This window comes from Pleurodeles waltl, chromosome 10, assembly GCF_031143425.1.
Source record: "Pleurodeles waltl isolate 20211129_DDA chromosome 10, aPleWal1.hap1.20221129, whole genome shotgun sequence".
NCBI classification, from domain to species: domain Eukaryota; kingdom Metazoa; phylum Chordata; class Amphibia; order Caudata; family Salamandridae; genus Pleurodeles; species Pleurodeles waltl.
The window spans coordinates 1,076,309,768-1,076,331,179 of NC_090449.1; the positions used below are offsets into that span (position 1 = coordinate 1,076,309,768).

General features: G+C 51.5%; 1 protein-coding gene across 5 annotated transcripts in view; it reads left to right on the forward strand.

Annotated features, from left to right (window-relative positions):
• TMLHE (trimethyllysine hydroxylase, epsilon) overlaps nucleotides 1–21,412 on the forward strand; it is a 154,278-nt gene that overhangs the window by 34,739 nt on the left and 98,127 nt on the right. The window contains exon 1 of one of the 5 annotated variants that reach the window (XM_069212137.1): nucleotides 7,864–8,019. The exons of 2 other annotated variants lie outside the window; for them this stretch is intronic. The gene's annotated coding sequence lies outside the window, so the exon portion shown is untranslated. Of the gene's footprint in view, nucleotides 1–7,863; nucleotides 8,020–8,099; nucleotides 8,234–9,889; nucleotides 9,904–21,412 lie in introns of those variants that run through there. 2 more of the 5 variants (XM_069212138.1, XM_069212140.1) reach the window with 2 other exon arrangements.

Consider the following 21,412-nt stretch of genomic DNA (forward strand, 5'->3'; position numbering starts at 1 on the left):
ATCCAGTTTGTAATATAGAATACAAAAGAAAAAAGAAAGGTGAAACCTATTGGCTTTGCCAATGCTTGTTGCTAGTAAGACGGCCATAATTGGGGTGCAGTGGCCCCCACGCCCTTGCTCCAGTCCCACGGCACCTGCTGCATTAATGGCAGTGATGGCCACATAAAAAGGACCCAGTATCGCCCCCACCTTTCTCAGGGCATCTCTGAGGACGCTGTCCGTCCATTTGTAAATGAAAAGAATCATTGTCCTGGGTCATCTCATCCACACCGAGCCATAGGTGTCGCTGCGTTTACCGAGCCATAGGTGTCGCTGCGTTTACCGAGCCATAGGTGTCGCTGCGTTTACCGAGCCATAGGTGTCGCTGCGTTTACCGAGCCATAGGTGTCGCTGCGTTCCTCTTTAAGGTCACTACGAGGGCCCCGGGGTCCACACAATGTGATTTCTGTCCACAGAGTCAGGGAAGGAACAGGACCCCCCACTAGGGTACCTGCAGCTAGAATCAAAAGCAAATGTGTGCGGTCGATTTATCACCAGAAACAAAGGCTGCGTGGGAGCCATTATTGGCTTTATTTAATGTAGTTATTCTTTTTCAGAGGCGAGTAAGCGTGTGATCGCCTGAGTTCTGGGGTGCATGCTCTCAATGGGCACTTCTCAGCATGTTTGTACTCGGTTCAGTGTGATTACATGTTACAAAAATATATACTTTGGAAATAGCTGTTCTATCTTAAACATCAAATCATTGTGTGCAGCCCATCGTGTGCTGTAAGTAATCTGATTCTAGAAAATGGCTTACATGGTCACAGTGCTTTGGTTATAAACTGGAACCTCGTAGCACTATAAATACACATCACTGTCCGGAGCCGGGCCAATCTGGATTCAGTTCTCTTACTTTCTGATCACAGATACAAACCTCTCCAGTGATTGGCCATTGCCCAGCTGGGGTTTCAGAAGGGAAGAGTGCATTCTCCACAGATTAGTTTAGTGTTTATTTTTGATCTCAGTGCCCACGCTTTGTTGCACATCAACTGCTCCATGTAAATGAAACAGCCTAGAAACACACCTGATATGTAAAGTCCCACTTCCAGGCCAGCTTCACTTACAAGCACTTGATGAGGTCCTCACCCCTCAAGAGGACCACCCTCATCCCTCCACCCTGGGAACACAGCAACACCCACCATGGGGGCACACCCCACAGTTTGAAGACCTCTGTTCTGAGCGAACTTTAACCTCTCTGATAACCTTAAAGAACCCTATAGTTAGACAATAGTAAATAAATCTTCCTGCCCGATGCAGAATGTAGTGGCGCCCAACCAGGTGATGTCCCTGCAGACCTGTAATCAGTGCTCCCAAGCTGCAGCAAAACAGTAACCAAAAGAAACCGACCTCCACTTCCACCAGCCCTCTACTCTTATGTGGGGACACTGCTCCCGAAACAGGAGATGACTGTCACCCTAACATGAGGAATTAGCTCAAAACAGCCTGCAAAAAATGGACAAATTCACAAAAAGCAATTCCCAATGGGGATACCTGCCAAAAGGGAGTAGGGTACACCTACCGGTTCCCATCTCTCACACTGAGCCGAAACTAAGCATACGTACAGATCATAATCCATATACAGAAATAAGGCATTCGCTGATCCTGCTCCTTCACAGGTTCATCTGGGCCACTCTGTCCCTTTACATCAGCCGGTTGACAAATCCGGTTGCATTTGCTGAATCTCACTCCTTACTTGCTTGCATTTGAGCGTTGGTGGTAACCGGCACTGCCCATCCTTCTTGCAGGGGTGGCATCACCCAAGCAGGATCTGGAGCTCATTCACCACGTTGTGTTCTCAGTCCTGAAGCCGCTTGGAATGATCAGAGCCTTTTTCTGGTCTCCATCCCTCAAGCCGCTCCCAGACGTCTCCAGGACTAAGAAAGAGCTTTGGTTTCCATTCAGCATTGACACAAACTCTGGCTTGAAAGAAAGTCATATACATCATTGTCAGCTTCCTAGTTCCCATCTGATGGCTTCCGAAGTCCACCTCTGCTTTTGGACGGTCTTTGTAAAATCAGGAAAACCTAGGATTTTCACATGGACTACAAGCAATGGACCATGAGCCTCCTGCAGAAGAGCAATGAGCCTCCTGCAGAAAAGCATCCCTCTGCATGTAATTAAAGTTCTGGATCATCCCTCAAGAAGGACACAAGCAATGGACCATGAGCCGCCTGCAGAAGAGCGTCCCTCTGCATGTAATTAAAGTTCTGGATCATCCCTCAACAAGGACACAAGCAATGGACCATGAGCCTCCTGCAGAAGAGCGTCCCTCTGCAGGTAATTAAAGTTCTGGATCATCCCTCGAGAAGGACACAAGCAATGGACCATGAGCCTCCTGCAGAAGAGCGTCCCTCTGCAGGTAATTAAAGTTCTGGATCATCCCTCGAGAAGGACACAAGCAATGGACCATGAGCCTCCTGCAGAAGAGCGTCCCTCTGCAGGTAATTAAAGTTCTGGATCATCCCTCGAGAAGGACACAAGCAATGGACCATGAGCCTCCTGCAGAAGAGCGTCCCTCTGCATGTAATTAAAGTTCTGGATCATCCCTCGAGAAGGACACAAGCAATGGACCATGAGCCGCCTGCAGAAGAGCGTCCCTCTGCAGGTAATTAAAGTTCTGGATCATTCCTCAAGAAGGACACAAGCAATGGACCATGAGCCGCCTGCAGAAAAGCGTCCCTCTGCAGGTAATTAAAGTTCTGGATCATCCCTCAACAAGGACACAAGCAATGGACCATGAGCCGCCTGCAGAAGAGCGTCCCTCTGCAGGTAATTAAAGTTCTGGATCATCCCTCGAGAAGGACACAAGCAATGGACCATGAGCCGCCTACAGAAGAGCGTCCCTCTGCACGTAATTAACGTTCTGGATCATCCCTCAAGAAGGACATCCGAGCAGAAATGGAGGAAGAGAAACCCTGAGGACAGAGTACCTTCAGCATCAGGCGCACCCCTGCCCTTGGGGTTGTGGTAGAGCTCTGGGTTGTGTGTATCGCTCATATGACCCTGCAATTCTGCAAGCTTAGTTGTCAGTCGAAGACACATCGCTTTTAGTTTTGACACTGCGCCTTCCAGACCTTTGGGTTCTGTTACCACTCTATTCACCTTCTACTGAAATGTACCCTTCTCTGAAATGTTATTAGCGCCTGCTCTCAGTAGACTCAGATCAGCAAACACAGGTCTTCAGTACCTGCCATCAGTACTCTTCTCGCCATGGGCTGTGGATTGGTTCCTTCTGCTGTGGTAACTCCTCACGCAGATGTCAACCTTGGGTCTTGGACCTCCATTGCACAAAAAAGCATACTGCTCCCGCTTATGTTTTGTTGCTGCAGTGGGTGGCTCAGTAGCGACCCATTGGCTCTGTACTTCTGAGGGAGCAGGTACTCAGCTCTGCGACTGATTGATCTTTCATCGAGGATCTCAGCCAGTGCCACCAGGGACCTCATGGCGACCACCGCAGCATTAAAAGTCCAAAAGGAAACAGACTCCACGTTCTCTGGCACTCTCATAGTCGTAGTAGAGAAGCCCTACTCCTGGTTGTGGAAGCAAAGGTCACCCCTTGAAGGGATGATGATGAGACAGGATGTTGGAATCCGGTCCCTGCGTGGAATCCTGGAGGAGAGGCAATCCTACGTCAGCAGTTGCTGCAGAGCAGTTGATGCTCCGGTTTATTAAAACTTATATTCGTACTTACCCAGGGGTGTTTGTGTCTCCTTCGCAGTCGTGACAAGCGACTCCAAACCCATCCTCCTCATCAGATCCGGAGTCCAGGTGCAGAATGTTGTGGGATTAGAGATTTCAGCATAGTCGTTTGGTTTAACCCTGCTGCTGGTCAGTGTGGTGGTTCCAGGAGGGTATCTGCATATTTGTTTCAGGGCTTTTTGAAATATTGACAAAAGTGAGCCACATACAATGCTTCCCCAGTGGGACTCCATACCAAGCCCCACTGACCATCGAAAAACATGCCTGTGCAACAGTGGCAGCCATTTTAACTGGCCTGGATGGAATCTGCCACCACCAACCATCAAAACTTGATGTTTACAGCACTGCCAGCGACCATTTTGGAAAGTTGGGAATCTTTCCATTACCAACGAGGAAAAACACGTGTTCCTTAGCACACAGTACTTCAGTCACCGTTACCTGCACTGGTTACATGGATTGCCTGCGTCAGTTGTCGTCGACAGGTACACCTTTGTGTAATAATTAACACTGCAAATCCTTCAATGATTATTGCCTGCCCTTTCGACGAGACGCACACCTTGTTGCATTTGAAAAAGACGTACATAGTGATGCACTTGTGCAGTGCTTGGGCCGTTGCATTGTTAAAGTTTGTTGTAAGTTATAACATTTGTCTTGTGCAGGTGACTTCCATTTCGCATTGCGACGGTTTGTTGCGGTAGCAACTCACTCATGTGGTCACCTTGTGGGAGTCCCTCACTTAGTGGGGGAGCTCTGGAGGCTCATTTGGAAGCAGTGGATGGTGACACTTTCACTTTTAAAAAGTAACGCGCACTTCTGGTGCACACCTCAGGTTCAGAGGCGTTTTGCAAACTCTGCGTTTGGATGCCGCGCGCGTCCACGAGGGAACCACTGGATGTGGGGGATGAAGAACTCTCCATCAGTAAAACTCTTGTCAAAAGATTCAATCCTACAAAGAACAGCTTGTTGGAGCGACGCACGTTTTTGTAAGTTATTCAGTTTCATAGAAAGTCCATCGAGGGACATTTTAAGGATTTGGGGGTCTGTGGGTCTAACCTATTTTGGGGCCCCTGTTCGGAACATCTTTGAAGTTATGACCCAGTTTCAGCTGTTGATGCCCTCTTTGTCCAGGTCACTGACAGCCACAGACCCCGGTCCACATTCTAGACGTGTCTACATCCAACATTCATGGACAGTGAGTTGTGTTTTCAATATCGTCACACAAAAGCATCTCGCGAATATTACTGCAAATGATCTCTGCCCCCCCCCCCCATTTCTCACATGCGAGCTCCTCTTTTCATCTGAAATAATGTGTTTTATCAATGTTGCTTGAAACAAAAACCCAAAGTTTCTTTGCAAAATGTCTGTAATAGAGTCTCACATGTCCCTGCATTAAACTACAGGAAGACGTATTTAAAACAATGTATTCCAGAATTCTCAGGAAAAGGCTGTCTGCAGAACAGAGCTGGCTCTATCAGAGGTCCCCACTGGAAGGCTGGGCCCAGGACCTTCACACCTCTGAGTCCATCAGTCATTTTGTTTCATGGCTGCCATGGCTTGGGATTTAAAGATGGAAGGATTCGAGACCATCTCACTGAGAGGAGTGACCAGAACACTCAGGAGAGACCTCAGTCCACTGAAGACCCGGAGTAGAACCGGCTTTGGTGTGGGCAGAAGTCCTGTCCATTCTCAGGTGTGGATGGGAGCGTTTCATGGCTGTGCCCAGTGAAGGGAGTGAGCTCCCTGTGAGGGTGACTGAGCCTTCAAAGAGGGCCCTCACTTGAGGGTGTGTAGGGCAGGAGGGAGGATAGGGCTGAGAGTTATGCAACTACAATGAAATGCTCAGTTGGTCTCAACAAGACTGAAGCCTCTGACATTCAAATTGAGCATTAAGCACTGCCAGGGGTCTCTTAAGGACAATGTCTGGTGGTCTAGCATGTCTTTAGAAAGAGTCAGGGGCCAAGGCGCCTGTTGCACAGTGTGTGCGCATCCAACGGCTCTCAGGCTACAATACTGGCGAAATAGTTCAGGTGGGCCATGGACTTGCTGCAGGGATCTGTGTTGAGTCCGCAAGGCACACTTGTGAATGGTAACACAATATTTCAGGACTTTGCTTGCCTTTCACGGAGGGCACTGTGTAGGCTGTAAATCAATGCTTTGAATGTTCCAGCCTGTGTGGCAGAGATGCTTGTGTAACCTCAAGGTGACGTGTCTATGCTGTGAGTAGCTCAGTCTGAACACATCTGTGTGTAACAAGCCAGAAATAAATCTAAGCCTTTCAGGGCTGACTCAGACTTTCACTCTTAAGGTGATGATTAATACTGATTGGCCACATAGTCTAGTTTGTATTGTCTGCTTCTAATTATTTAATTACACACAAACACCGGCAGAACTGTGCTGTGCCACATTAGATGCCTTCGGCGTTCAGTAAACTTGTGATTCTCCGAGTCCTAATCGACACAGGATGCAACACTTACTGCAGCGAGGAACTGCTGATGCGCCTTCTGGCTCCTCAGGTACAGCCACACACGCTTCTGGGCGCTTCCTCTAGGAATCTTTTACATTCAGACCCCGCCTACAGGCACCTTTAGCTGTCTGGTATTGAAAGACCTATTGGGTAAAATACCTCTACTTAAACAGAGCTTTGGCTCCGCCCACTGCTTACCATTGGTTGGCTTTACTGTCACTCTCATTTGCTTGCTTTTTATTCAATGGTTTCCCGTATCCATCCTAAGCCTGTCCCTTCCCTGCAGCAGTGCCAGTTTATTTGTGCCTTTTCACGGCTTACTTTTAGAGAACTGGTTTATTCTTTTGTGTTAAGTACTTACAAGAGTGCATGTGTTTTCCAGCTGTCTCTCTAGAATGCTTCGGTCCGTGTTACTCTTTCGCACCCATGTGTTTATGCCCGCTTTGCTTTCATGTCATTATGGTTCTCCCTCTTCCCAGGTCTGTGTTGTTTTCTCTCTTGCCCGCCTGCTTTCCTCCAGTCAGCCAACGCTTTGGATGTGTTTGTCCCTTCCCCCTTTTTGGTAATTCAAGGCCCTTTAGATGATGAGATGCGCACAGCTGGTGATGGAGGTTTAGGCCCCATCTTGGATCCTTCCTCTGGTGCCCATGTGCAAGGGATGAGCTTCTATGCGCTTGGTACCCTCTCCGGTTTCCTTGTAGAGGCCCGAGCACCTGCGGATGAGATGCGCACAGCTGGTGATGGAGGTTTAGGATGCCATCTTGGATCCTTCCTCTGGTGCCCATGTGCAAGGGATGAGCTTCTATGCGCTTGGTAACCTCTCCGGTTTCCTTGTAGAGGCCCGAGCACCTGCGGATGAGATGCGCACAGCTGGTGATGGAGGTTTAGGATGCCATCTTGGATCCTTCCTCTGGTGCCCATGTGCAAGGGATCAGCTTCTGTGCGCTTGGTACCCTCTCCGCTCTCCTTGTAAGAGCCCGAGCACCTGCGGATGAGATGCGCACAGCTGGTGATGGAGGTTTAGGCCCCCATCTTGGATCCTTCCTCTGGTGCCCATGTGCAAGGGATCAGCTTCTATGCGCTTGGTGCCCTCCCCACTCTCGTTGTAGAAGCTGAAGCACCTCCTAATGAGATGTGCACAGCTGGTGATGGAGGTTTAGGCCCTCATCTTGGATCCTTCCTCTGGTGCCCATGTGCAAGGGATCAGCTTCTGTGCGCTTCAGCAACTCCTCGTAGGACCTTGCGCCTTTAAGAGCAGCTCATAGCAGCAGGTTGGTTCCTAATCCCTTCAGCAGAGCCCTGCTCCTTGTTGAGATTTCACTGAAAGGTGCAGGCAGGTGCAAAGGGCACATGCCTCTGTGGCTGGGCAGAGAGTGGCTGTGCCAGGCCCTGGATGGATGTGGGCTGCATCCGCACACTGAACATGAAAGGCATTTTTCTGTCGCCCTCCAGCGGACCAGAAGTAACTCAATAAACAGGACACGGTCTGTTGACTTAGTCATGTGTCCTGGCACCGCCTCAGTAGGCCCAACCTGACGTCCAGGCGCTGGGCGAGCGCTGGGTGTCTGCGAACCGACGAACAGATTCTTGGGTCTCCTGGGAAGCAGGATTTGACGTCATTAAAAGCCAGTGGTGCCCACGTCCTTCCTCTCTAAAGAGGCAGATTCTGAGCAGCTGTCACTGGGGGATTGCAGCAGAGAGAAGGCTCTCAGCAGACCGGGGACAGAGCAGGAGCAGGCAGGGGCCATCTGTCTGTCTAGCACCAGCAGCAGGCACTGGTGAGAGGTCTGCCGAGGCCCAGGAGAGAGCAGGCAGAGGTGAGAGGTCTGTCTAGCACCAGGAGCAGGCAGAGGTGAGAGGTCTGTCTATCACCAGGAGCAGGCAGAGGTGAGAGGTCTGTCTAGGACCAGGAACAGGCAGGGGCCCTCTGTCTGTCTAGGACCAGGAGCAGGCAGGGGCCATCTGTCTGTCTAGGACCAGCAGCAGGCACTGGTGAGAGGTCTGCCGAGGCACAGGAGAGAACAGGCAGAGGTGAGAGGTCTATCTAGCACCAGGAGCAGGCAGGGGTGACAGGTCTGTCTGTCTAGGACCGGGAGCAGGCACTGGTGAGAGGTCTGTGTAGGACCAGGAGCAGGCACTGGTGAGATGTCTGTCTAGGACCAGGAGCAGGCAGAGGTGAGAGGTCTGTCTAGGACCAGGAGCAGGCAGGGAGCATCTGTCTGTCTAGGACCAGGAGCAGGCAGAGGTGAGAGGTCTGTCTGTCTAGGACCGGGAGCAGGCAGGGGTGAGAGGTCTGTCTAGGACCAGGAACAGGCACTGGTGAGAGGTCTGTCTAGGACCAGGAGCAAGCAGAGGTGAGGGGTCTGTCTAGCACCAGGAGAGAGCAGGCAGGGGTGAGATGTCTGTCTTGGACCAGGAGCAGGCAGGGGCCATCTGTCTGTCTAGGACCAGGAGCAGGCAGAGGTGAGAGGTCTGTCTGTCTAGGACCGGGAGCAGGCAGATGTGAGAGGTCTTTCTATGACTAGGAGCAGGCAGGGGCCATCTGTCTGTCTAGGACCAGGAGCAGGTAGAGATGAGAGGTCTGTCTAGCACCAGGAGCAGGCAGAGGTGAGAGGTCTGTCTAGCACCAGGAGCAGGCAGAGGTGGGAGGTCTGTCTGTCTAGCACCATGAGAAGGCACTGGTGAGAGGTCTGTCTAGGACCAGGAGCAGGCAGAGGTGAGAGGTCTGTCTAGGACCAGGAGCAAGCACTGGTGAGAGGTCTGTCTAGGACCAGGAGCAGGCAGGGAGCATCTGTCTGTCTAGGACCAGGAGCAGGCAGAGGTGAGAGGTCTGTCTGTCTAGGACCAGGAGCAGGAACTGGTGAGAGGTCTGTCTAGGACCAGGAGCAGGCAGAGGTCTGTCTAGGACCAGAAGTAGGCACTGGTGAGAGGTTTGTCTAGGACCAGGAGCAGGCAGAGGTGAGAGGTCTGTCTAGGACCAGGAGCAGGCACTGGTGAGAGGTCTGTCTAGGACCAGGAGCAGGCAGGGAGCATCTGTTTGTCTAGGACCAGGGGCAGGCAGAGGTGAGAGGTCTGTCTGTCTAGGACCAGGAGCAGGCAGAGGTGAGAGGTCTGTCTAGGACTAGGAGCAGGCACTGGTGAGAGGTATGTCTAGGACCAGGCAGAGGTGAGAGGTCTGTCTAGCACCAGGAGAGAGCAGGCAGGGGTGAGAGGTCTGTCTAGGACCAGGAGCAGGCAGGGGCCATCTGTCTGTCTAGGACCAGGAGCGGGCAGAGGTGAGAGGTCTGTCTGTCTAGGACCGGGAGCAGGCACTAGTGAGAGGTCTGTCTAGGACCAGGAGCAGGCACTGGTGAGAGGTCTGTCTAGGATCAGGAGCAGGCAGAGGTGAGAGGTCTGTCTAGGACCAGGAGCAGGCACTGGTGAGAGGTCTGTCTAGGACCAGGAGCAGGCAGGGAGCATCTGTCTGTCTAGGACCAGGAGCAGGCAATGGTGGGAGGTCTGTCTGTCTAGGACCAGGAGCAGGCAGGGGTGTGAGGTCTGTCTAGGACCAGGAACAGGCACTGGTGTGAGGTCTGTCTGGTCCTAGGCAGGGGTGTGCGGTCTGTCTAGGACCAGGAGCAGGCAGAGGTGAGAGGGTTTTCTAGGACCAAGAGCAGGCAGAGGTGAGAGGTCTGTCTAGCACCAGGAGAGAGCAGGCAGAGGTGAGAGGTCTGTCTGCCTAGGACCGGGAGCAGGCAGAGGTGAGAGGTCTGTCTAGGAGCAGGCATAGGTGAGAGGTCTGTCTAGCACCGGGAGAGAGCAGGCAGGGGTGAGAGGTCTGTCTAGGACCAGGAGCAGGCAGAGGTGAGAGGGCTGTCTAGGACCAGGAGCAGGCAGAGGTCAGAGGTCTGTCTAGCACCAGGAGAGAGCAGGCAGGGGTGAGAGGTCTGTCTAGGACCAGGAGCAGGCACTGGTGAGAGGTCTGTCTAGGACCAGGAGCAGGCAGAGGTCTGTCTAGGACCAGAAGTAGGCACTGGTGAGATGTCTGTCTAGGACCAGGAGCAGGGATTGGTGAGAGGTCTGTCTAGGACCAGGAGCAGGCACTGGTGAGAGGTCTATCTAGGACCAGGAGCAGGCAGGGAGCATCTGTTTGTCTAGGACCAGGGGCAGGCAGAGGTGAGAGGTCTGTCTGTCTAGGACCAGGAGCGGGCAGAGGTGAGAGGTCTGTCTGTCTAGGACCGGGAGCAGGCACTAGTGAGAGGTCTGTCTAGGACCAGGAGCAGGCACTGGTGAGAGGTCTGTCTAGGACCAGGAGCAGGCACTGGTGAGAGGTCTGTGTAGGACTAGGAGCAGGCAGGGAGCATCTGTTTGTCTAGGACCAGGAGCAGGCAGTGGTGAGAGGTCTGTCTGTCTAGGACCAGGAGCAGGCAGGGGTGTGAGGTCTGTCTAGGACCAGGAACAGGCACTGGTGTGAGGTCTGTCTAGGACCAGGAGCAGGCAGAGGTGAGAGGTCTGTCTAGCACCAGGACAGAGCAGGCAGGGGTGAGAGGTCTGTCTAGGACCAGGAGCAGGAAGGGGCCATCTGTCTGTCTAGGAGCAGGAGCAGGCAGAGGTGAGAGGTCTGTCTGTCTAGGACCAGCAGCAGGCAGAGGTGAGAGGTCTGTCTAGCACCAGGAGAGAGCAGGCAGGGGTGAGAGGTCTGTCTAGGACCAGGAGCAGGCAGAGGTGAGAGGGTTGTCTAGGACCAGGAGCAGGCAGAGGTCAGAGGTCTGTCTAGCACCAGGAGAGAGCAGGCAGGGGTGAGAGGTCTGTCTGCCTAGGACCGGGAGCAGGCAGAGGTGAGAGGTCTGTCTAGGAGCAGGCAGAGGTGAGAGGTCTGTCTAGGAGCAGGCATAGGTGAGAGGTCTGTCTAGCACCGGGAGAGAGCAGGCAGGGGTGAGAGGTCCGTCTAGGACCAGGAGCAGGCAGAGGTGAGAGGTTTGTCTAGGACCAGGAGCAGGCAGAGGTGAGAGGTCTGTCTAGCACCAGGAGAGAGCAGCCAGGGTGAGAGGTCTGTCTAGGACCAGGAGCAGGCAGGGGCCATCTGTCTGTCTAGGACCAGGAGCAGGCAGAGGTGAGAGGTCTGTCTTTGACCAGGAGCAGGCAGGGGCCATCTGTCTGTCTAGGACCAGCAGCAGGCAGAGGTGAGAGGTCTGCCTAGGTCGAGGTGCAGGCAGAGGTGAGAGGTCTGTCTGTCTGGGACCAGGAGCTGGCAGAGGTGAGAGGTCTGTCTTGAACCAGGTGCAGGCAGATGTGAGAGGTCTGTCTGTCTAGGACCAGGAGCAGGCAGAGGTGAGAGGTCTGTCTAGCACCAGGAGAGAGCAGGCAGGAGTGAGAGGTCTGTCTGTCTAGGACCGGGAGCAGGCAGAGGTGAGAGGTCTGTCTAGCACCAGGAGAGAGCAGGCAGGGGTGAGAGTTCTGTCTAGGACCAGGAGCAGGCAGGGGCCATCTGTCTGTCTAGGACCAGGAGCAGGCAGAGGTGAGAGATCTGTCTGTCTAGGACCAGCAGCAGGCAGAGGTGAGAGGTCTGTCTGTCTAGGACCTGCAGCAGGCAGAGGTGAGAGGTCTGTCTAGGACCAACAGCAGGCAGAAGTGAGAGGTCTGACCATCTAGGGCGTGGGACCAGGAGGAGGCATAAGTGAGTGGATTATCCGTGCCACACCAGGAACACACACAAGTAAGAATGTCTTGTTGGCACTAGTTGCACAAGTGAGAGGACGGTCAGTCTTTGATCTTGGACGACTATCAGGCATTGGTGAGAGGATTGTCAGTCTACAGTGACTGATTACAAGTAGGGACTGGTGAGGGGCTTACCAGTTCAGTATCAGGAACACACACACGTGAGAAAAGTGTCCTGTTGACACCAGAGACCCAGTACTATTGAGAGGACTCAGTGTGTGATCTTGGACCAGGAGCAGGCGTCGATGAGAAGAAATGTCCATCCGGCACCCAGGACCAGGATCAGGTGCTGGGGAGGGGAAAGGCCACCTGGGTTCAGCAACCACAAGCAGGCACCAGTGAGTGGTTTTTCAGTCCAGCATCAGAGACCAGGAAGGCACCCAAGTGAAAAGACCGCCTAGTTAATGTCTGGGACCAAGCACAGATTAGAGGGCCTGGTCTGTAACCCTGGATCAGAAGTGGGAGGGAGACCACCCATCCGGCAGCTGGACCAGGATCAGGCAAGTGAACGGTTCATCTGGAGCCGGAGGCTGAAGCTGGTGAAAGGACCAGGAGCCAAGGACCAGAGCAGGCACGTGAGACCATCTCTCTGTCTAGCAGGAGACACCAGAAACAGGCACTGGTTAGAGGTCTCTCTCTGCAGGACCAGGACCAGGCAACGCCAGTGACCTATACATGAAACTCTAGTGTGAAGATGCTTGAAGGTAGTTTGTGATGTCGCGCGACACCCTGTGCACCGGCTGCCTCCTCACACTCCAGACGTGTGCACTGGAGGCCTAGGCGCTGCCTGCTGACGTCTAGGAGCTCTGTGGGTTCAGGCCCCAGCCCGGTACCCGCGGCAGCACCCCTACTCACCAGCCAGACACATTCCCTAACAGGGACCTGACGGCTTCCAACTTTATTGTGACTGAGCCACTTGCCAGCTCAGTCAGTGGCAATCACAAACGTGAATGTGCACTTTGTGTTATGTCATTTCCTCACCTGTGTCACCTCGGTCTTCATATAGCTTTGTGACGTCAAGAGGTATGTATGTGATCAGGACTGCCCCATATCACCTTCCCTAGAGTTCACAGCTGTGAACCACAGTCTATGACCAGTCCGATAGGGGTCATTCCACCGTGGAGAGAGTGATTACTGTCAGCGGTGAGCTGAGGTCAGTTCCGCAGACTGTGTAAACGCATTTGATGACTGTGAGGAATCCTGACACGTGTCATGTGCTTTTCATGCATCATTTCTACCCCAGCACAAGTCAATAGTTGTCGATGGGGGTTTGTTGTCCATTCCACGTGGCCAATGGTGGTGCTCCTGTATTGTGAACTTCTAAACACTATAAACAGAATATTGATCATCAAAATATCAGGGAGGTATGTGTGTGTGTGTGTGTGTATATATATGTGTGTGTGTGTGTGTATATATATATGTATGTGTGTGTGTGTGTGTGTGTGTGTGTGTGTGTGTGTATATATATGTGTGTGTGTGTGTGTGTGTGTGTGTATATATATATATATGTGTGTGTGTGTATATATATATATGTGTGTGTGTGTGTGTGTGTGTGTATATATATGTGTGTGTGTGTGTGTGTGTGTGTGTGTATATATATATATGTGTGTGTGTATATATATATGTGTGTGTGTGTGTGTGTGTATATATATGTGTGTGTGTGTGTGTGTGTGTGTGTATATATGTGTGTGTGTGTGTGTGTGTGTATATATATATATGTGTGTGTGTGTGTGTGTGTGTGTATATATATGTGTGTGTGTGTGTGTATATATATATGTATGTGTGTGTGTGTGTGTGTGTGTGTGTGTGTGTGTGTGTGTATATGTGTATATATGTGTGTGTGTCTAGGTATATAGTATGGAGATATTCTGGCAATCCGCTATTATAATTTGTAGTGCAACATTTTTCTACTCGATAAAATCTTGAATATTTTAGAGAATAATCTGATTTTCTATGATTCCAATCAGTGACCTGTGGGAAATCAGCACTGTTCACTTTATTAAAGATCCCCCCCAGAACTCTATCATTAAACTGAATTTTCTTTTCAGAAAAACGTTGCAATTCCTTTAACCTTTTTTATAACCTGAATTTAGTGAGTAAGGGAAGCTGAAACCAGGCCTTGCATGGGATACCTGTGCTGCACACGGGATCTCTGACGCACTGCTCTGCAGTGGGAGTTGTTATGTATATATTACAGATTGTCTCTGGCTCATCATGTAATGACTGATGCCGAGGAGGTTCAGTGGGTGGGAAGTACTTTACGGTCTCTCTTTCTCAGGCCTGTGAATCTTTGAGGTGAGTGAGTCCTTGTAGGAAGTTGGCTCTGTATGCACTATTTCAAAGTAAGGAATAGCATGCACAGAGTCCAAGGGTTCCCCTTAGAGGTAAAATAGTGGCAAAAAGAGATAATACTAATGCTCTGTTTTGTGGTAGTGTGGTCGAGCAGTAGGCTTATCAAAGGAGTAGTGTTAAGCATTTGTTGTACATACACACAGGCAATAAATGAGGAACACACACTCAGAGACAAATCCAGCCAATAGGTTTTTGTATAGAAAAATATCTTTTCTTAGTTTATTTTAAGAACCACAGGTTCAAGATTTACATGTAATACTTCAAATGAAAGGTATTGCAGGTAGGTACTTTAAGAACTTTGAATTAGCAAAATAGCACATACACGTTTCACATAAATGACATAGCTATTTTAAAACTAGACACTTAGTGCAATTTTCAACAGTTCCTGGGGGGAGTAAGAGTTTATTAGTTTTTGCAGGTAAGTAAACCACCTACGGGGTTCAAGTTTGGATCCCAGGTAGCCCACCGTTGGGGGTTCAGAGCAACCCCAAAGTTACCACACCAGCAGCTCAGGGCTGGCCAGGTGCAGAGTTCAAAGAGGTGCCCAAAACGCATAGGCTTCAATGGAGAAGGGGGTGCCCCAGTTCCAGTCTGCCAGCAGGTAAGTACCCGCTTCTTCGGAGGGCAGACCAGGGGGGGTTTGTAGGGCACCGGGGGGGGACACAAGTCCACACAGAAAGTACACCCTCAGCAGCGCAGGGGGCAGCCGGGTGCAGTGTGCAAACACGTGTCGGGTTTTCAATAGGTTTCAATGGGAGACCCCTCTTCAGCGATGCAGGCAGGCAAGGGGTGGGCTCCTCGGGGTAGCCACCACCTGGACAAGGGAGAGGGCCTCCTGGGGGTCACTCCTGCACTGGAGTTCAGATCCTTCAGGTCCTGGGGGCTGCGGGTGCAGAGTCTTTACCAGGCGTCGGTATCTGAGGAGCAGGCAGTCGCGGTCAGGGGGAGCCTCGGGATTCCCTCTGCAGACGTCGCTGTGGGAGCTCAGGGGGGGCAACTCTGGCTACTCACGGTCTCGCAGTCACCGGGGAGTCCTCCCTGAAGTGATTGTTCTCCACAAGTCGAGCCGGGGGCGTCAGGTGCAGAGTAGCAAGTCTCACGCTTCCGGCGGGAAACGCAAGTTGTTTCAAAGTTGCTGCTTTGTTTCAAAGTTGCAGTCTTTGGTGAACAGGGCTGCTGTCCTCAGGAGTTCTTGGTCCTTCTAGAGCAGGGCAGTCCTCTGAGGATTCAGAGGTCGCTGGTCCCTGGGGAAAGCGTCGCTGGAGCAGTGTCTTTAGAAGTGGGGAGACAGGCCAGTAGAGCTGAGGCCAAAGGAGTTGGTGTCTCCGTCTTCTATGCAGGGTTTTTCAGCTTAGCAGTCCTCTTCTTCTTAGGTTGCAGGAATCTACTTTCTAGGTTCTGGGGAGCCCTTAAATACTAAATTTAGGGGTGTGTTTTGGTCTGGGAGGGCAGTAGCCAATGGCTAGTGTCCTTGAGGGTGGCTAAACCCTCTTTGTGCCTCCTCCCTGAGGGGAGGGGGGCACATCCCTAAACCTATTGGGGGAATCCTCCATCTGCAAGATGGAGGATTTCTAAAAGTCAGAGTCACCTCAGCTCAGGACATCTTAGGGGCTGTCCTGACTGGCCAGTGACTCCTCCTTGTTTTTCTCATTATCTCTCCTGGACTTGCCGCCAAAAGTGGGGACTGTGTTCATGGGGCGGGCATCTCCACTAGCTGGAGTGCCCTGGGGCATTGTAACACGAAGCCTGAGCCTTTGAGGCTCAATGCTAGGTTTTACAGTTCCTGCAGGGGGGAGGTGTGAAGCATCTCCACCCAGAGCTGGCTTTTGTTTCTGTCCCCAGAGAGCACAAAGGTCCTCACCACATGGGGTCAGAAACTCGTCTCTCAGCAGCAGGCTGGCACAGACCAGTCAGTCAACTTCCCAGTATTCAGTGTAGCCATCATGGAGCTCTGGAGTTCGTTTTTGACAGACTCCCAGACCATATACTCTTATGGCTACCCTGCACTTACAATGTCTAAGGTTTTGCTTAGACACTGTAGGGGCATAGTGCTCATGCACCTATGCCCTCACCTGTGGTATAGTGCACCCTGCCTTAGGGATGTAAGGCCTGTTAGAGGGGTGACTTGCCTATGCCATAGGCAGTGTGAGGTTGGCATGGCACCCTGAGGGGACTTAGTCATTTTCTCCCCACCAGCACACACAAGCTGGCAAGCAGTGTGTCTGTGCTGAGTGAGGGGTCCCTAGGGTGGCATAAGACATGCTGCAGCCCTTAGAAACCTTCCCTGGCATCAGGGCCCTTGGTACCAGGGGTACCAGTTACAAGGGACTTACCTAGGTGCCAGGGTTGTGCCAATTGTGGAAACAATGGTACATTTTAGGTGAAAGAACACTGGTGCTGGGGCCTGGTTAGCAGGGTCCCAGCACACTTCTCAGTCAAGTCAGCATCAGTATCAGGCAAAAAGTGGGGGGTAACTGCAACAGGGAGCCATTTCCTTACAGTCCTGTTTAGGGTTCCTCGGGTAGCGGACTTGTGTTTGGCAGTACATATGGTCGGGTGTGCCATACAGATTGTCCTACTTAAGTGCCAGATAATGTAATGCCCCATTCTGGGTGTTGCCCTTCTGGAGAGACATTTCAGAATGATATTAACATAAACCGCTGAGAAGTGGGGTCTTGGCTGGAAAGAGAAGGCGGAGTACACAGAGACTACTGGGGAGGGGGGCAGGTGGAGTTGCAAAAATGCTAGATTGAATGGAAAGTTGGTGGAATGCAGGAGTACTGTGAAGGAACTCAGTAGAATGTTGGAGTACTGTGAAGGAACTCAGTGGAATGCTGGAGTACTGTGAAGGAACTTAGTGGAATGCAGGAGTACTGTGAAGGAACTCAGTGGAATGCTGGAGTACTGTGAAGGAACTCAGTGGAATGCAGGAGTACTGTGAAGGAACTCAGTGGAATGCTGGAGTACTGTGAAGGAAGTTAGTGGAACGCAGGAGTACTGTGAACGAACTCAGTGGAACGCTGGAGTACTGTGAAGGAACTCAGGTGTGAGGCGTACACAGGCTCAAGACTCAAAACACAAACAGTGACCACAATAAGCAGTTTCCCGTCCAATCCTCACTTGCAAGTAGCCATACAAACCCAAATAACCCCCACAGCCTCTTAGGGTCAGCGCTGGTGTCATCCTGGGCAATGGCCCTGAAAGCCTCTTTCCCGTCTAGTGTTGCCGGTTATTCCCCATTTGATAATGGAGGTGAAGTTCGGATGTGAAACTCCTAGAACTGAAATTACGTTGTTGAATGTCTTGGGTTTCAGGGGAAAAACGGTTTTCTTTTTCTGTACAAATATATGTACTTAAAAAGAAAACCTTTCTTCCCCTGATACCCAAAGTCATTTTAGTTCTGTGGGTTTATCTTACATTGACAGATGAGTATTGGTTTGATGTTCACGTTCTAGGAGAGCATAGCCGGGTCCTCCTTAACTGTTGAGAAGGTCCCCCCTCCCTTCCAAGTGGTTTCTTTTCCCCTAAAAGAGAACCCACCTTTTCCGTTAATGACGTTCGCATGTGGCTGTGCTCGTCACCACGTAACAAGGTCTGAATTTAGCCTTAAGTCAACTTCAGCAGCACAAAGTCCTAAATTTGTCCAAGGCCCGTGGGAATTAATGTCCTAGAACAGTCACAGAATCAGATGCTGGGGGGCTGCGACCTCCTGCGCTCTTTTCCCGAAGACGCGTCAGAACGTCCTCAGTCTTATATGTCTATGTTGGACTCTCCTGAGACTCCTCAGCCCTCAGCTGGCCCGTGTGTATGTTGGACTCTCCTGAGGCTCCTCAGCCTGTGTCTATGTTGGACTCTCCTGAGGCTCCTCAGCCTTCAGCTGGCCCGTGTCTATGATGGACTCTCCTACGGCTCCTCAGCCTTCAGCTGGCCCGTGTCTATGTTGGACTCTCCTGAGGCTCCTCAGCCTTCAGCTGGCCCGTGTCTATGTTGGACTCTCCTGAGGCTCCTCAGCCTTCAGCTGGCCCGTGTCTATGTTGGACTCTCCTGAGGCTCCTCAGCCTTGTGCTTATAATTACAAAAAGAACCTTTGTCTATACATTTGACTTGTTGGAAGTGCCGGAATTTATTGTGACTGGACTCTGTACTTAAAAAAAAAAAAAAAAATTATATCTATATTGTTCAACTGCAAGTACCAGGAGGAAGATCAAAGACATTTTTTGGTGGCCGGGGTTAGATGGTACGGTAGACAGTTGGGTAAGAGAGTGTGGTAAGTGTGTATTGAGTGACAAGTCTGTGAAACCATTAGTGGCACCTTTACAGTTGGTTGAGTTGCCAGATGGCCCTGGGCGCAAAGTTGCGATTGATTTTAGGGGTCTGTTTGTTAACTTACCTGCTAAGGAAGAGTATGCGATTGTCCTAGTTGATTATTTTTCCAAATGGCCAGAGGTTCGTATGGTTGGCAATATAACTACTGATACTGTGATCGAATTCTTAAAAGATGTATTTGCGAGGGAAGGTATTCCTGAAACCACGAAAGTGAGCACTGCACATCTCTGTCTGGTGTTTGCGGTACTCACCTCGAACTAGCATTTCCAGGCTTTGGGCAACCACAGGCCTCCATGTCATTTACCTTCCTCTGGCACCCATGCACCCCAGCACGCACACACAATTGTCATGCGTTGCACAACGCTTCAGCACTACATGTTAGCCAAGAGTGAATTAAGAACACAGCTGTGGAATTAGACACTAGTGGGCCTGTAGGCACCAGGTAACTAGACCTTGGCACACTAGTGATTTCGATCAAAGACAAAACCTGTATGCTGTCTCCACTGTGCTTGTGTCTCTTAATTCCTGGCAAGGGCAGGTAGTGCTTGGTACGGCCCTCACTGTGTAACAAGATCCATTACCATGAGACAAGTCTAGGTGATGGTGCACACCAAAGATCCATGTTCACCAAATATCAAAATAAGTACCAGTGGTCCAGTTATTGGTGCAGCTGGGCACTCGGGCAGGGGTGCACCGCCACGTCCATGCAGGGGCTTTTCCATCTCAACAGTATCGCTCCGTCAAACAAAGTTAGCTGCATCACAATGGCAGAGCTGGCCAGGGTTCTTGTGAAAAATTGTGTCCTAGATCATTTTATAAAAATCTGGTTTTTCTGAATGTTTGCACCATTTAAACAGAGCATGACTTACACCAAAGTGGCGGCGTGGCACAAAACAGGGGTGCCCTTGCAGCTAATAAGGTGAACACAACATAATGCTAAACCTTGTGTGTTATTCCCCTTAAAAAAAATAAAAAGTATTAATTTGGTTTAAAAGGACACCAGGATCTTAACAGATATGTTGCTTGTTCTGCAGAGCTTTTGCACCCTCTATTGCTGCCCACTTCATATCTAGCTTGTCAGGGAATTGATGTTTTTTTAAAATTTATATTGGTAATAAACAAAACCACAAACCAGCTGGAGCTGCAAGGGCCCACCGTAATAGCGATAAAACAATCATTGCACACCAGTCCCGCAGCATAAATAGCTTATATTATAAGACAACATTCCACAGACTTGTCACCACCCGCCAGGTCTCTTGGGTAGGACCATCTGATGCTTCTGGGTGAGGCTTGTCACCACCCGCCGGGTCTCTTGGGTAGGACCATCTGATGCATCTGGGTGAGGCTTGTCACCACCACTGCCAGGTCTCTTGGGTAGGACCATCTGATGCTTCTGGGTGAGGCTTGTCACCACCCCGCCAGGTCTCTTGGGTAGGACCATCTGATGCATCTGGGTGAGGCTTGTCACCACCACTGCCAGGTCTCTTGGGTAGGACCATCTGATGCTTCTGGGTGAGGCTTGTCACCACCCGCCAGGTCTCTTCGGTAGGCCCATCTGATGCATCTGGGTGAGGCTTGTCACCACCACTGCCAGGTCTCTTGGGTAGGACCATCTGATGCTTCTGGGTGAGGCTTGTCACCGCACCCGCCAGGTCTCTTCGGTAGGCCCATCTGATGCATCTGGGTGAGGATTGTCACCACCCTGCCAGGTCTCTTGGGTAGGACCATCTGATGCTTCTGGGTGAGGCTTGTCACCACACGCCGAGTCTCTTGGTTAGGCCCATCTGATGCTTCTGGGTTAGGCTTGTCACCACCCCGCCGAGTCTCTTGGGTAGGACCATCTGATGCATCTGGATGAGGCTTGTTACCACCCCACCAGGTCTCTTGGGTAGGACCATCTGATGCTTCTGGGTGAGGCTTGTCACCGCCCGCCAGGTCTGTTGGGTAGGACCATCTGATGCTTCTGGGTGAGGCTTGTCACCACCACTGCCAGGTCTCTTGGGTAGAACCATCTGATGCTTCTGGGTGAGGCTTGTCATCACCACCCCGCCAGGTGTCTTTCGGTAGGACCATCTGATGCTTCTGGGTGAGGCTTGTCACCACCCCACCGAGTCTCTTGGGTTGGACCATCTGATGCATCTGGGTGAGGCTTGTTACCACCCCGCCAGGTCTCTTGGGTAGGACCATCTGATGCATCTGGGTGAGGCTTGTCACCACCACTGCCAGGTCTCTTGGGTAGGACCATCTGATGCTTCTGGGTGAGGCTTATCACCACCCGCCAGGTCTCTTGGGTAGGACCATCTGATGCTTCTGGGTGAGGCTTGTCACCGCACCCGCCAGGTCTCTTTGGTAGGACCATCTGATGCATCTGGGTGAGACTTGTCACCACCCCGCCAGGTCTCTTGGGTAGGACCATCTGATGCTTCTGGGTGAGGCTTGTCACCACCCCGCCGAGTCTCTTGGGTAGGACCATCTGATGCTTCTGGGTGAGGTTTGTCACCACCCTGCCGAGTCTCTTGGGTAGGACCATCTGAAGCATTTGGGTGAGGCTTGTTACCACCCCGCCAGGTCTCTTGGGTAGGACCATCTGATGCTTCTGGGTGAGGCTTTTCACTACCCGCCGGGTCTCTTGGGTAGGACCATCTGATGCTTCTGGGTGAGGCTTGTCACCCCCCCGCCGGGTCTCTTGGGTAGGACCATCTGATGCTTCTGGGTATGGCTTTTCACTACCCGCCGGGTCTCTTGGGTAGGACCATCTGATGCTTCTGGGTGAGGCTTGTCACCCCCCCGCCGGGTCTCTTGGGTAGGATCTGAGTTAGCCTTGTCCCTTCACCC